Source organism: Sapajus apella, unplaced genomic scaffold (assembly GCF_009761245.1).
Source record: "Sapajus apella isolate SASKATOON/1434 unplaced genomic scaffold, GSC_monkey_1.0 scaffold103, whole genome shotgun sequence".
In the NCBI taxonomy this organism is placed as follows: domain Eukaryota; kingdom Metazoa; phylum Chordata; class Mammalia; order Primates; family Cebidae; genus Sapajus; species Sapajus apella.
Window position 1 is genome coordinate 7,237,859 of NW_022437043.1, and position 15,812 is coordinate 7,253,670.

General features: G+C 37.1%; 1 protein-coding gene across 2 annotated transcripts in view; it reads right to left on the minus strand.

Moving 5' to 3' along the window:
* Positions 1–1,070: 1,070 nt before the first annotated feature.
* Positions 1,071–15,812, minus strand: part of SHROOM4 (shroom family member 4) — a 127,947-nt gene continuing 113,205 nt past the window's right edge. Inside the window, exon 9 of one of the 2 annotated variants that reach the window (XR_004262799.1) lies at positions 1,071–1,229. The gene's annotated coding sequence lies outside the window, so the exon portion shown is untranslated. Of the gene's footprint in view, positions 1,230–10,059; positions 15,529–15,812 lie in introns of those variants that run through there. The other variant, XR_004262798.1, reaches the window with a different exon arrangement.

Consider the following 15,812-nt stretch of genomic DNA (forward strand, 5'->3'; position numbering starts at 1 on the left):
GGAGATGCCAGGCCTATTTGCCTTCTGTTGCTGGATGAAGGGTGGTAAGATGCACAACTGCTATGTTGTTCCTCCAGTACCAGGATCCCTAGCCAGTCCATCTTCTTTCTACCATTCAGAGTCCTCCTATGGTTGCCTCTTGTGTTATGTTATAGTTATACTTAGCAAAGAGAAGTAGAAAGAGACGAGTCTATGTCCTCTTGTCTGGATCAAAGTCCCTAGACCATTTACATTTTAATGTAACTCAAGTCTTCCATTTTGGTTTTGTGTGTGTGTGTGTGTTCTGTTTGTTCCCTTTGCTTTTCATTTCTCGGTTTTATTTTTCCTTTGGATCACTTCAATATTCTTTTAAAATTGGCTTTGATTCGTCTCTAGTGTTCTTGAGTGTATCTTTTATATAAATTTTTCAGTGGTTGTTTTAAGCATTACATTATACATACATAAATTATCAATGTCTACAGACATTTTAATGGTTTGAGTGAGGTATCTCATATCCCTTTAAATTCCTATTCTTTCCCCCATGTATAATTTTCTCAAATATTTCCTCTGTATACATTAAGAACCACATCAGACAGTATTATAACTTTTATTTCAACTATCAAATGTAATTTAGAAAACTTAAGTGGAGAAGGAAATTCTATTGCATTTACCCATATTTTAAGTCTTCCATTGTTCTTTCTTCTTTCCCGATGTTCCCAAATTCATTCTTTTATAATTTTTTTTATGCTTCAAGAACTTATTTTAGCCATAGCAAAGGGATACTGGTGACAAATTCTCTTAGTTTTTCTTTGTCTGAGAATGTCTTGATTTCCACTTGTTTCCTGAGAAATATTTTCACTGGATATAAAGATTAGCCTGTAGTTTTATTTTTTGTCATTTTATTGTCTTCATTTTCTTTTGAAGCAAGACTCAAAGCCCTTGCAGGGCTGCATCCTAGCATAACAGTAGAGTTGTAATTCTCAGTATTTTATGTTATGTTTTAGAGCTGTTATTCACATATGAGAAGGTGCCTCTGAAGTTGTGCAAAATAAACAGCCCACTGCTGAAAGTAAAAGGAATTGGAGAGGTTCGAGGAGTACAAGTGGATATTTTAATAGGCACTGAAAGAATGGGAGAGGGAACTGACAAGTAAAATGATAAGTAAATGATGTTGACGGTCCAGCTGAGAAAACAAGCTATCTCTTTGTAGTGGCTTCAATCTACATAGCTGGGTGGTTTTCTTTTGTAGCCTGGAATGGAGGATAGTTGGAGGCAGCAGTGAGAGGATAAATTTAATGAAAGCTTAAAAAAATGTATTCTTGTCTCTTCTCCAATTGCCTACCTACATTATCTACTCTTCACTACAGAAATTAGCAGAAATATCTCCGACCACACAGTTATCAGTGTATGGAGGGTATATCAGAGTATATCAGGGCAGCAAAAAGCCCTGCTTGATTGAGGAGTGGGAGGCTATTGAAAACGATGGGGACTCCCCTGCTCCATTGTTCATTCACTCCTCCACCCTTTTCAAGTCCCCAAAGTTGATGGATTACAACCTGGGACATTGATACCCCCTGGCATTGCTTTTTTCAAACAAGTTTAAGATGAAGCCTTGATCACAGCAGTTGCTTATAGAGTGGCAGCAAATGGGAATGATTAACATGTTCTGTGCTACATGGGGCTCTCCTTTCCTCACTCTTCAAACACAGTGAGGCTGACATAGGCTAATACAGAGAAGGTACAGTGCATGCATGTGCACACACACACACATACACACACACATACACACAATCATAGAGTTTAAAAATAAACTTCTCAAAGTTTCCAGAGAGAAAAATCAAGTCCTCTACAAAGAAAGGAATTAAATTGACAACAGACTTTTAGCAACACTGAATACAAGAGGACAATTAAGTAATATTTTAAAGGACTGCACCTATAATGTTTAAAATGACTTTGAACCCATAATTTTATATTCAGCCATTTTAAATTATTTTTCTTTATTTTTTGAGATGAAGTCTCACTCTGTTGTTCAGGCTAGAATGCAGTGCTGCGATCTCGACTCAATACAACCTCTACCTACCAGGTTGAAGCCATTTTCATACCTCACTCTCCCAAGTAGCTGGGATTACAGGCATGCACCACCACACCTGGCTAATTTTTGTATTTTTAGTAGAGATGGGGTTTCACCATGTTGGTAAGCCTGGTATTGATCCCCTGACTTCAAGTGATCCACCTGAGTCGGCCTCCCAAAGTGCTGGGATTACAGTCATGAGCCACCGTGCCTGGCCCATTGTTTAATTTAAATGTAGCATAGCAATAAAGATATTCTGTGGCATATACTATCTCAGAAGGTTTGCCACACAAAGACCCTCACTGAAGACAGTTTTGGAGGAGGTGTTCAAATTAGAAAGGAGAGAATATAGGAGTATACATTGGTGGTATAGTTTATTGGTGACTTGATAAATACTGAGCAGAAAAGAAGAAAAAGTATATATCCATAGTACCTCAGAAAAACATTGTTTTTAAACATTGTCAAAGTGATGATGAAGGTGTGGTGGGACCCAAAGAACATGAGAACATTTTCAAGTACTTGTAATGTTAAGAGAAAAATGTAGATACTGATAAATTTAAGAAACTAATATGGTTAAATTAACATGGGTGTTTGTTAGTTAAGGGCAACTACAGTAAAAACCAAAATGACAGGTATAACTTGTAAATCAAAAGAAGAAAATTCAATCTATTTTGTAGAAAATGGGAAAGAAAGAAAAGATAAATAATTCAAAAATTATTTACAATGTGAATTTCCTCTAAATGTTGAAGACATCCACTGTGTGGTCCTGGGTGACAGTGGTTGAAGTGAAGTCGAATTGAAGCATTCAACAGAACTGAGAAGTTAAGGTGCTGGGTGACATGTCTGCAAGGATATCATTACCAGAGCTGAGAAAAGTTTATCCTCCTTTAAGACTTCTGTCTTTGCATTTTCCTACCCTCTATTCCTCTTGGTTAAACCTATAAATTATGGGGAATGAGAAAATTAACAATTTTCATCACAGAGGGCTGTATGGGAAGCAGAATCTTCAGTAGGGTGCCAGGTCTCAATTACAGATGTACAGGAAATGCTCGAATAAGAGGGATGACAACATTTCTGTGTATTTTCATAGGCTGAGCTTATTATACTGTGTGTGCAACAGGGCACCAGGGAAAATTGTGGAAAGGTTTAAAAGAAGGAGAACCTGTGATGGAAGATAACTGGGGAAGGAATTCATAATTATGAGAGTAGGAAGAGGATAGGTGATAGTGTGAGGAGGTGCTTGCCTTTGGGTGGTGTCTAGGGATTACAAGGATAAAACGCATAGATGAAATTGGCTACTCACAAACTCCCCAACATTACTTCACATTATTTTGTACCCAGAATGAGCTGAATCATTAGATGATAAACAACCAACACCCCGAACATTGTCCCACCCCCTCACTGTAGTTTATTGCTGTGTTCAAAGCAGAGATAAAGCCTCTACCAGTCCTCATTCTTCCTTTCATCTCTTTTCTTCCTCACCCATCTCTCACTTCTCCCTCACATCCCCATACCCTATCACTACCTACTGCCTCTGGACAGTTCAGTGGCTAGACCAGGTAATACCTACTGTAACCATTGGTCAACTCATAGGACTTTAGACAAAGGTTGCCACCTTGTGGTCAGAGGCAAAAATAACCAAGGGTCTTGGGTCTCCAACTTGAGTGTACATCAGAATCACCTAGAGGGCTTGTTAAAACAGAGTGCTGGATCCCAATTTCATATTTGCTGATTTAGTAGGTCTGGGTTGGGACTTAAAAACATGTTCCCAGATGATGCTGCCATTGTTGCTTCAAGGACCACACTTTGAGAACCACTGTTTTAGACAAATCTTTTTCAGGATAGGTAGACCTCCACTTGGTCATCCAAGATTGGTAGAACTAGAGTTTGAACACAGCTATGTTTGAATTAGTTTTTTGCTACCTTATTATTAGAAAATGCATGTGGTACTGCTTGGGCAACAGCCTCATTTGATTTCTGTGTCCTAGACAAGGTAACTACTTAATAAAGAAAGAAGTAGCATCCATTCTCCCTGCATAGATTGAATGTACCGTGGTATTTGTAACAATTCCAGGGCCAGGCACAGTGCCTCATTCCTGTAATCTTAACACATTGGGAGTTCGAGGCAGGAAGATTGCTTGAGCCCAGGAGTTTGAAGCTGCAGTGAACTATGATTATGCCACTGCACTCCAGTCTGGGCAACAGAGTAAGTCCCTGCCTCAAACAAAAAAACAAAAAAACACCCAATTCTCCTACTGTGGGACATTTAGGTTGTTTCCAAATTTTCTTGTAAATCTGCTCTAGTTCTTTGTAGATTCTGGACAGTATCCCTTTGTCAGATGGGTAGATTGCAAAGATTTTTTCCCATTCTGTTGGTTGCCAGTTCACTCTAATGACTGTTTCTTTTGTTGTGCAGATCCCATTTGTCTAGTTTGGCCTTTGTTGTCATTCCTTTTGGCGCTTTAATCATGAAGTCCTTGCCTATGCCTGTGTCCTGAATGGTATTGCCTAGGTTTTCTTCTAGGGTTTTTATGGTGTTAGGTCTTATGTTTAAATCTTTAATCCATTTGGAGTTAATTTTAGTGTAAGGTGTACACAATTGTTTTAAAATTTTAAAGTTAACTCTCTTGTTCCAAACCCTTCTCTTGTCATTTACTGAATACCTTTGATAGGATAACTTTGATGCCATTTAACGATGCTAAAGTCTCCTGGGTGAGGATGGAGAGGATCAAAGGGAATATTAGAGCCAAAAAATCCTATTCCACGGAAAGTACTACTGTGCACAACTGGGCACAGGTTCCTGCTCTCTTGGAGATTACAGTCTAGCATAGAATTCAAATATTAATCAGCTATTCATACAAGTAAATACAGATTTGTGGATGTAAAAATGCTATGAAGGAAAGATCAACAGTGTGGTAGGCAGTGTGATAGTACTTGGAAATTTTGTTCCCAGATCGTAATAATAAACTTTACAAAATTGGCTACTAACATTGTAATAATAAATTTGTTATGATTAATATTTTGACATATTTTCAAATTTATGCTTGTATACTAGAATTTCAGTATATAATGAGGATTTTTGGATCTGGCCTTAGCTTTTGCTTAATATTGATTTTGATACCTAGCCAAGCATCATTTGGCTAAACTGCACATTAAGTGAACCTCTACCACCTATCTTATACCACTTTGCCTCTCTGTGGGGGACAATTTTTGAGGTGGTCTTTATGATCCCCACCTCCTGGTGTTCACACCTCTGTATAATCCCCTCCCCTTGAGTGTGAGTGGGATGTGTGGCTTGATTTTAAACAGCAGAATATGGCAAAGGTGACTGGGATGTCACTCATGTGATGACAATATATGACTCCATCTTGCTAGCAGATTTTAAAGTCTTTCTCTCTCCATTGCTGGTTTGGAAAAAGCAGCCTGCCATAAGTCTTAAAGCCACAAGAAAAGAAACTGCTGAGAACTGGAGTGAGCTTGGAAGTGGACCCTTCCCCAGTCAAGCCTCTAAATGACAGCCCAGCCCCGGCTAAGACCTTGACTACAGTCTTAGGGAGGACCCAGCTAAGCTGTTCCTTGACACAAAAAACTATGAGATAGTAAATGTGTCATGAAAAGCCATTTAGTTGTGTTAGCTAGTAAAGGAATACACCTCAGCACTTCAACCCCTTTGACTTGTATTCAGCACTCTTGGTCTCTTAAATGTCACTCTCTCTACCTGGATTGTTCCCTCCCCTTCTTCACTTCACTTTCTCCTAGCTGCCTCTTTCAGGTTTTAACTGAATTGTTATTTCCTTTGGAAAGATTCTCTTAACTTCCATTTTGGAGACTTTTCTTCCTTAAAAAAATTGGATTGACAAAGTTGACACACTGGTTTTAAGTCATCCTTATAAAATGTGAAAAATTCCCAAATAATATTTTTTCCTAAAGGAATCATGAAATTATTAATTAAAATGTAATATGTACGTAAAGGTTATTTTGGTTACTGTTGTGAATGCTAATACCTCAAACAAGTCTACAGTTTAAAATTATAATATACTTGGATCTCTATTACATAACTTTTAAAAGACTTACTGTCTCCAAATTGATATAATATTCTCCCTAAGGTTATTTAGTGAGTGTATACTCCCATAATTTATATTAACTACCAATCTATTTCCATATTTAACTACTTGGAAGTTAAGTTTTATGTAGATAAATTTAACAGTTCTTAAAATCAGCATTATTGTATTTTATTCTTGCAAGAATATACACTTATTTTTGATTGATTGATATAATTGAAACATATAGAACATAAGATTTTCTCTCCAGTTTTATCTAGAATGCTTAACTATGTTTCAAAGTGAATATTAAAATATTAATAACCCTAAATGACTTCCATTATTCATATTACTGTCATTATTATGCAGTAGCCTAGAGGACCACCTGATCATGCACAACATTGATCATGTTATAAATAATGGTTTTGGAAGATTGTATTATTTGTTAAAAATTATTCATTTCTTCACCACCCTACAGGTAGAGTATAACTTACTGTCCCATTGTCCTTAGGACTGGCCAGTCAGTGACTTACTTTAGTCAATAGAATTCAAGTAGTTGTGATGTGCAGACTCTAGGATGGCCTCCACATTCCTCACCTCCTGGTATTCATACCCTGGTATTCATCCCTTTGAGTGTGATGGAACCTGTGACATGCATCTAAATGACAGAATATGGCAAAGGTAATGAAATGTCTTATTTGTGATTACACTACATTGTATAAGATCTAATCTTACTATCAGATTCACTTTAGATACCCTCCTTACTAGCTTGATGAAGTAAGCAGCCATGGTGCCATATTGTAAGGAACTGTGGCAAGGCTTCTAGGAACTCTGAGCAGCATCTAGGAACTGTGGGCAGCCACTAGGAGGTAAGGGTGGCTTTTAGGATCTGAAGGTAGTCTTCAGCTGATAGAAAACAGGGCCCTCAGCTCTCAGCTCTACAGCCATGATATCTGCCAACAATATGAGTGAACTTGGAAGTAGATTCTTCCACAGTCAAACCTTCATATGAGATTGCAGCCTGGCTGACGCCTTGATTGCAGCTTTGTGAAACTGTTAAATAGAGGACACAGTTAAGTCATGCCTAGACTTCTGACCCACAGAAACTGTGAAGTAATAAATATGTGTTGTTGTAAGCCACTGAGTTTGTGGTAATGTTGCAATAGAAAACTAATACAATGGGCATGATATACCTTACATCAGAGCAGAGTTTTAAATATCTTTTCATCGTTTGGCTCTGTCTCTCTTGAGCTTTTGACTTCCAAAAAGAGAAGCACGTGCCCAAGAGAATGGCAGTTCTTTCATCTTCGGTCCCTGAATCAGAAGATTCATGATGCTACCTGAACCCAGCTAAGGCCAGCAAAGTTGTAGCTAGCTATTAGCCTTCATGTAAGATGAAAAAAAAAAATGTTTGTTGTTGTAAGCCACTGAAAACTGAGGGTCGTTGGTTCCTGCAGCAAAAGCTAAGTAATTCAATGCTGAAGAAGATATTTGGCTATTCAGTGTTTAAATATCTAAGCCAAAGCCATACATGAATCTGAAAAGCAAGTTTGCCCACATAATGAGGTTGAAGCTGATGTTGGTACATCATTAGGCATAGATAGGCATGCAGAGCCTCATAGGTAATGGAAAGGCCTTTGAAATCTATTGCAATGACCTAAGCAGGAGAAGGGGTGATATAATCATATACAGCATGAACAACAGTCTACAGAAAGTAAGAAATGACACAAGAAGAATAGTTAGGCAAATGATGTAGTTCAGAGGATAATACTGTGGAAAAATAAGTAAATAGATTGGAGATATATTTAGGAAACAGAATTGATAGGACTTGGTGATCAATTCTATATGGAAGGGGTGAGAAAGAGGAGGATGTCTGAGATTACTCTAAGACTTCTAGCTTTTCTAGTTGTTTGGAGAGGAGTATCAATCACTGAGGGAACCAGGTTTGGGAGGGGAAAATCAAATATTTAATTTTGGATACATGAATATTTGGGTTTTGGGGTGTCATTGGGCTAACCAGATATAAAGCTTTGGAGCTAAGAAAAAATCTGAACTGGAGATATAAATTTGAGAGCCAGCTTTATATGGGAGATAAACTAACCATGGGTATGTATGATTAAGAAAGAGGGAGGGTTGGGCGAGAGCATACAGTAAGAAGAGAAGAGGGGCCTAGGACCAAGTTTTAAGAAAGTCTAACATTTAATAACTGTATTGAGGAGGAAAAGCCAGTGTAAGATATCACCAGAATATGAAGCCCACAGCAAGGCCTTCATGAAATGTTACTACCCTGTATTTCTGAAGTGTTTACTATGAGCTTGGGGCACTGTGCTAATATTAGCAGTATAAATTAGTTTCTGCCCTCAAGAAGCCCACAGCCTAAAGGGAGAGACAGAAAGTATAAACAATGATCATATGCAAATACTATACACTATTATTACTATATCAAAGGAATGTTTCTGAAGGAAGTAAAATCTGAGTTGACACCAAATGACACGCTGGAATTAGCTAAATAGGGAATTCAGGGAGAGGGGCGGTGGATTTTCAGACAGAAGGACCGGTCGTTGGGAGTGCAGAGAGGGATGAGACTGCATGACATGTTTGCAGAACCAGCCAGAGCTAAGGATGAGTGTGAGAAGGTGTCAGGGGTCGTAGCTGGAGAAGCACATAGGAGACAGAACACCAAGGGCCTTATATGCAAGGAATCAGGACTTCATCCTCTGGGCAGCCACGCTAATTAGAGGGACCTGGGCCAGTGTGCAACTTGGGGACAAAATTTGGAGCATGGTGTTATGTAGCTAGGCAGGTGTTTGTTCTTCAGTTTAATAACCACCAAAATATCCCCTTCAGTTTAATAACCACCAAAATATCCCCTTCACAGAACTGATAAAAGGGTACAAGGTCACAGAGTGAGGAGGGCAGAGCCAGCTCCAGGTCTAAGGGTTTTGAGTACCATTCCAGCAAGTTCCCAAATACATGGTTTTTCTCACTCAGAGATTGTTTCAATAACAGACATGGTTTAGGCAATCTTTTGTCAAAACTGGATGTTTTTTAATAAAAGGTTTTAGTAACGGTCTGAGTTTTATGACAGGCTTATTTGATAGAACAAATTATCTACCAGCCTGTGGGAAAGTGACCAAAATTATGTTCTAAATGCATAGTATTATCCAATTTAGCCACAGTCTCATTATTCTTTTCTATCTGCCTCTCCTCACTCTTACCACTGCCCATTTTTCTAAAAGAAAACTAAAGATTCCATATTTGTAAAAAGTACTTAAATATATAGTCATTTATGAGATTTCTAAACAGTAGGTGTTTAAGCTTAGCCTAAATAAGAGTTTTTTCTCAATTATAAGTTATCATTTATTGTATCTGCTGAGTTTGGTCTGCTATTTCATATTTATCAAATTTACAAATGAGGAGAAATCAGGGAACAAATTGTTATTTTTTTCAGCACTTTGACTTATTCACATTTAATCTAATGCATTTTCAAGTTGGAAAGATTTTTCACTCATGGCTTTTTCCCAGATTTTTTCCTTTGCAAAAAATACAATCAACTCAACACCCAGGGAGGTGAATTCCATTAATTATCCTTTTCAGATAGAAAATCAGTAGCTGGGAGGAAAATGGGAATTCAAAGCCATGTTATTTTACTCTGTTAACGGCAGTAAACAACTCCAAAATGAAGGGTCATATTGAAGAAACTTAAGCAGTTTATAAACAGAATGCAGCCTGTTAAGGAGGGAGGTTTTGCCAGGACACCTTAGTGATTGGCCATGTTTGAATAATGCACAGAATGGGCAAGATTTCCATGTGATATGAATTGATTTTCTTTATCAACAATGGAATTCAACCTTTCTGTCTAAACTACTTTCAAATCCTACTTCTTCAGTGATAGTTTGTCATACTTTTGCTAGACAAATTTTTAAAAATCTCATTGCAAATCCTATTTAGTGCTAAAATAAGAATGTCTTTGGTGAAATCTTTTATTGTATATATTTAAGGTGTACAAATCATGTTTTGACATCCATATACATAGTGAAATGATTGCTACAGTCATGCAAATTAAATATGCATTACCTCACATAATTACCGTCTTTTGCAGTAAGACCACCTGAAATCTACTCTTCGAAAATTTCCAGTATACAATACGGCATTATTAACTATAGAACTTATGCTGTACATGAGATCTCTAGATTTATTCATTTCATGTAACTGCAACTTTGTATGCTTTGACCAACATCCCTATTTCTTCCACCTCCATGCCCCTGTGTGTTCGACTTTTTTAGATTCCACATATGAGATTATGCAGTATTTTTCTTTCTGTGTCTGGTTTATTTCACCTAGCATAATACCCTCTGGGTTCATCCATTTTGTCACAAATAGCAGGCTTTTATCAAAAGGACAAGGGATAACAAATGTTGATGAGGGTAGGGAGAAAAGAGAGCCCTGGTACATTGTTGTGGGAATGTAAATTAGTGCCCCATTTTGGAAAAGAGTGTACATTATTCAAAATATTAAAAATAAAACTACCAGATGATGCAGAGATTCTTCTTCTGGGTAAATGCCCAAAGGAAATGAAATCAGTATGTTGAAGAGATACCTGCACTCCCATGTTCACTGCAACATTATGCTCTGGTGGAAACTAATGTAAAAATATTTTAGTTACTGCAGTAGCAAAGAGATGCATGGGTTTAGCCTATTGCACATAGCTGTGGAAATCAAGCAAGAATGTTTTGCATTGCCATACTAGGGTAAAAAGTGATTATGTGTGTATTTCTGTATATAAAGTATTATATAATTGTATATTTATACTTATCTGTCTCTTTCATTAGGATAAAAGCCCCACGAGAGTGGGGACTTTATCTGTCTTGTCCACTTCTGAATCCCTGGACCACAAAACAGATTTTTGGCACATGAGTTGAATGAATGAATGGCATTGCACACTTACAATCCATTTTGTTTAATTTACAAACAGCAAAAATGCTACAATTCTGAATTTTAATGAAATAAAGTGTTTAAAAATTACAGAGCTGTTTTAAAGATTAAATGAGGATTTCTGTTTTAAAAACGTATATTTAGATAGAAAAAATAGTGTCAGCAAAGATACGTGAAAGTGCTTAACCCAGGGTAGGAAACTCAATAACATTTAAGTGGACTTCAAGCCTAAAGATAGGTTCGAGGAGGAGTAGATGTTTTCCCTAAACAAGCCTCAAATTGGACCTTAAGTGGTTCACACGCAAATCAGTTCTTTCTCTATTGCTCTGAATGGGTTGTTTTCTTGGGAGTAGAGAGAGTCATCTGGCAGGCAGCTGACAGACTACATTGTTCTCATCAAATGGTAGTACTGAGCTTGCCAGAAAATTTTACTCACAGAAGGTGGGGAGCTCCCAAGGCTGAAACGTTTTATCTGCAGGTCCAAAAATGTCTTGACCTGGTGCACAGAACAGAGTAGGTAAGGAAAGGAACCACCATCTATGGAGAACCTACCATACGAACAGCTCTACCAGAGATCTCATTTGATTCCAACTTTAGCTTTATAATAAAAGGTAGCATTCATTGCGTACTTATTGTCCTAAGTACTTTGCATGGATTAACTCAATAATTTCTGACATCAACCCAAGGATTATTTTTGTTTCCACCTTTAGACAGAAGAAGACATCCAGGTACAGGGAAGTTAAACATACTCAAGGTTACACAATGTATAAGTGGTGGAGCCAGTACAAAACTCTATGTGGTGTGAGTTTCAGTGTCCAGGCTTGGAACTGCCTCCATAAGAGAAGGATTATTATCCTCATTATTTGCTAAGGCTCAATAAATAAAGTGACTTCCGAGGTCACATTAACAGAGCTATCTGACTCCAAAGCTGAAGATGCTTTACTTTTCCTTATATTGTTCTACTTCAATCTCACCTCAATAAAAATAAATCTAGCAGCTAACATTTATTAAACACCTACTACATGACAGACATTATTTTAAATGCTCATATGAATTATCTCATTTAATCATCATAGTAACACTTTGAGATGGGGCTGTTATTAGCCCCCTTTTATAGATGAAGGCTGAGAGGAGTCAAGTAACTTATTAAGGTGACACAGTAAGTTGGTAGAGTCAGGATTTAAAACGTGGTTTATTTGCCCAATGAACAGAAGCTCTTATCCATTCTACCACAATATTTACCTAGAAAGATTGTTCCTGCTTCCCAATAGTAGTCCCTCCCATCTCTGTTATTTTCACTGAAGTCTTAGTACAAGGCAGAGACTACTCTTTCTCCTAATACTGCTGGGTCTTCCAGGTCTTCAAGGGGAAGGTTGCAATAGCAAAGTCACTCCCAAATTCAAATGGTACAAATATTGTACCCTTTGGATTCAGGAATGAAGTACATGCTCACCCTCAACTCAGATTTTTGTCAAGAGGAATGAGACTGATAGAAATAATCAATAGCTTTAAAAAAAAAACACATATTGAGAAATAATTCAACTACCATTTAGTGCACCCATTTAAAACGTATACTTCAATGGTTTCCAGTACATTCACAGAGTTGGGCAACCATGACGACAATCTAATTTTATAATATTTTCATCACCCCCAAAAGAAACCTCATGCCTATTGCCCCTGAACCCCCAGTCTTGACAACTACTAATCTGCTTTCCACCTTTATAGATTTGCCTGTTAGGGACATTTCATATAAATGAAATCATACTATATGTGGTCTTTTATGACTGGCTCCTTTCACTTAGCATATTTTCAAGGTTCATCAATGTTGTATGTGTCAGTACTTTATCCATTTTTATGGCTAAATAATACCCTATTGTATGGATATATCAAAGTTTGTTTATAAAATTCCTCAGTAGATAGACATTTGGGTCATTTCCACTTTTTGGCTATTATGAGTAATGCTGCTTTAAACATTCATGTTCATGCTTTTGTTTGAACACCTGTTTTCAATTCTCCTGGGCATATACCTAGGAATGGAATTGCTAAGTCGTGTGGAAATTCTATGTTTAACTTTTGTAGAAACTGCCAAGCTGTTTTTCAATGAGGTTGCATCAATTTACATCCCCATCAGCAATGTATGAGTGTTCCAATTTCTTCATTTCCTCACCAACACTTATTATTGTTTGGCTTTTTGATACAGCTGTTCTAGTGGGTATGATGTGGTATCTCATTGTGGTCTTGATTTGCATTTCCCTAATGAATAGTAATACTTGAGCATCTATCCCTGTGCCTGCTAGCCAGTTGCATATTGCTATAAGCTGAATGTTTGTGTCCTCTCCAAATTCATATGCTGAAGACCTAATCCCCAATGTGATGGTATATGGAGGTGGGGCCTTTGAGAGGTAAATTGGTTTAGATTAAATCACGAGTGATTTCATAATGAAATTATGATGCCCTTATAAGAAGGGGAAGAGACCATATCCCTTTCTGTCTTTCCTGAGGACACAGCCAGAAGGTAGCCATCTGCAAACTAGGAAGTAGACCCTCACAAGTCATTGAATCTGCTGGCACCTTGATCTCAGATTTCCCAGTCTCCAGGACTGTGAGAAATAAATGTTTAAATGTCTGTTATTTAAGCCAATCAGTCTATGGTAGTACGTTATAGCAAACCAAGCATATAAGACACATATTTTCTTTGAAGAAATGTCTATTACAATCTGTTACCAATTTTTAATTGGTTATTTTTATCATTGAGTGGTAAGAGTCCTTTTTATATTCGAAATATTTGATATGCAAATATTTTCCCTCATTATGTTGCTTTTCTTTTCACTCTTTTGATATGATATCTTTTAAGTACAAAAGTTTTTAATTTTGATATACTCCAATTTATTTATATTTTTTGTATGACGTGTGTGACATTGTTACGTGTGTGACATTAGGAAGACTTACTACAATGTTTTCTTCTAAGAATTTTATAATTTTAAATCTTACATTTTATGATCAATTTTGAATTGATTCTTGCATGTGATTTAAGGAAAGCTTCATTTTTTTCCCATGTAGATACCCAGTTATGTCAACACCATTTGCTAAAAAACTATACTCCCCTCAATTTCTCTTGGCATCCTTGTTGAAATTAACTAGCCACATATGTGAGGATTTATTTCTGGACTCTCAATTTAATTCCACTTATTTATACATCTATCTTTGTGCCTTTACCACACTGTCCTTATTACTGTAGCTTTGCAGTAAGTTTTGATATGTATGAGCCCTCCAACTCTGTTCTTTTTAAAGATTGTTTTGACTCTTCTGGGTCCCTTGTAATTTCACATGAATTTTAGAATCAGCTTGTCAACTTATGCAAGGAAGCCACTGGAATTCTGATAAGGACTGGATTAAATCTGTAGATCAATTTGAGGTACATTTCATCTTAACAATACTAAGTCTTCCAATCCATGAACATGGAGGGCTTTTCCATTTGTTTAGATCTGCTCTGATTTCTTTCGACAATGTTTTATAGTTTTCAGTGTAAAAGTTTTGCACTTCTTTTGTTAAAGTATTCCTATTTTTTTGCTTTTTAATGCTATGTAAATTGAACTGTTTTCTTAATACCATTTTAGGATTGTTCATTTGATCTTGTGTTTTAACCTTGTATCCTGCAACTTTGCTGAATTCATCCAGGCAGGTAGTTGTGAGCAATATGAGAAGAGCAAAAATATGCCTGGGATAAGGAAAAAATGAATTTAGTAGATCAGGACTATAATAATGGTTACCAGGTACTGAATACTTTTTTGACAAGTCAGTACTTCCCACATTCTAATATGTACATGAATCTTCTGGAAATCTAGTTAAAATTCAGATTGCTATCACCGAGTTTGGGGTGGGCCTGGGATTCTGCCTAATAACTACTTGGATTGTTAGTGGCTTTTATTTATTATTTTTGAGTTACAATAACTCTGCAAGCTGGATAATACTGTTCCCATTTTACAGATAAGAAAATGACCTCAGAAGTTAAGCTAGTAGCCTAGATTCATTGAATAAGTGGCAGAACCAGGATTTGAACACAGTTAATTTTAATGCCAAAGCCAAAGCTGCACTCTTTCTACTCTACCACACTGGATATCTTGAGTAGAAGGAGGATAGTTGGAATATGAACAGAATATGGATCACAAAAAAGAAAGCTTTTCAATGTCAGAGTTGCTGCCTGGAATACATTCGAGTCTAATCTTTGAGGCTGATTTGGAGAGCAGAAGATCAGCAAGACCCTTGCTTTCCAGGGAGCTAAGAGTGAAGGTGTGAGATTGGAGTATCAGCTGAAAGTAAGATAAAACTACTAGAAAGAATTCAAGATTAGATGAAGTCTAGAAAGAACGTGGCTTACCTTCAATCAGGCTAGATTCCAGAATTGGACTCTATACTGCTTAGGTCTATACCTGAGATTACACCATTGTTGACTTTTTCTGCATTCTAAACATGGGGTTAGACTGGTTGTGATGTTGCCACTGACTAACCAGAGAGAAAGAAATATATCAGTGAGCTAAAGGGCAGGGCTGTGTTCTTGAGGTCCTTCTAAGTAGAAAAATACCATGCTTCAATACTGTGATAACAATAGAAATAACCAGTGGTTAAAACTCTGTGTTCCCTCTTCAGGGTGCTCTTGAAACAGATGTCTAAAAGCTGTTCCTCTAAAAAGGCTATGGCAGATCCTGCTATTTAACTGGGGATGATGAATGGTATATCATTAATACCATCCCTCAGAGGCCAGAGTAAGGGTTTAGGGATGTGGGTAA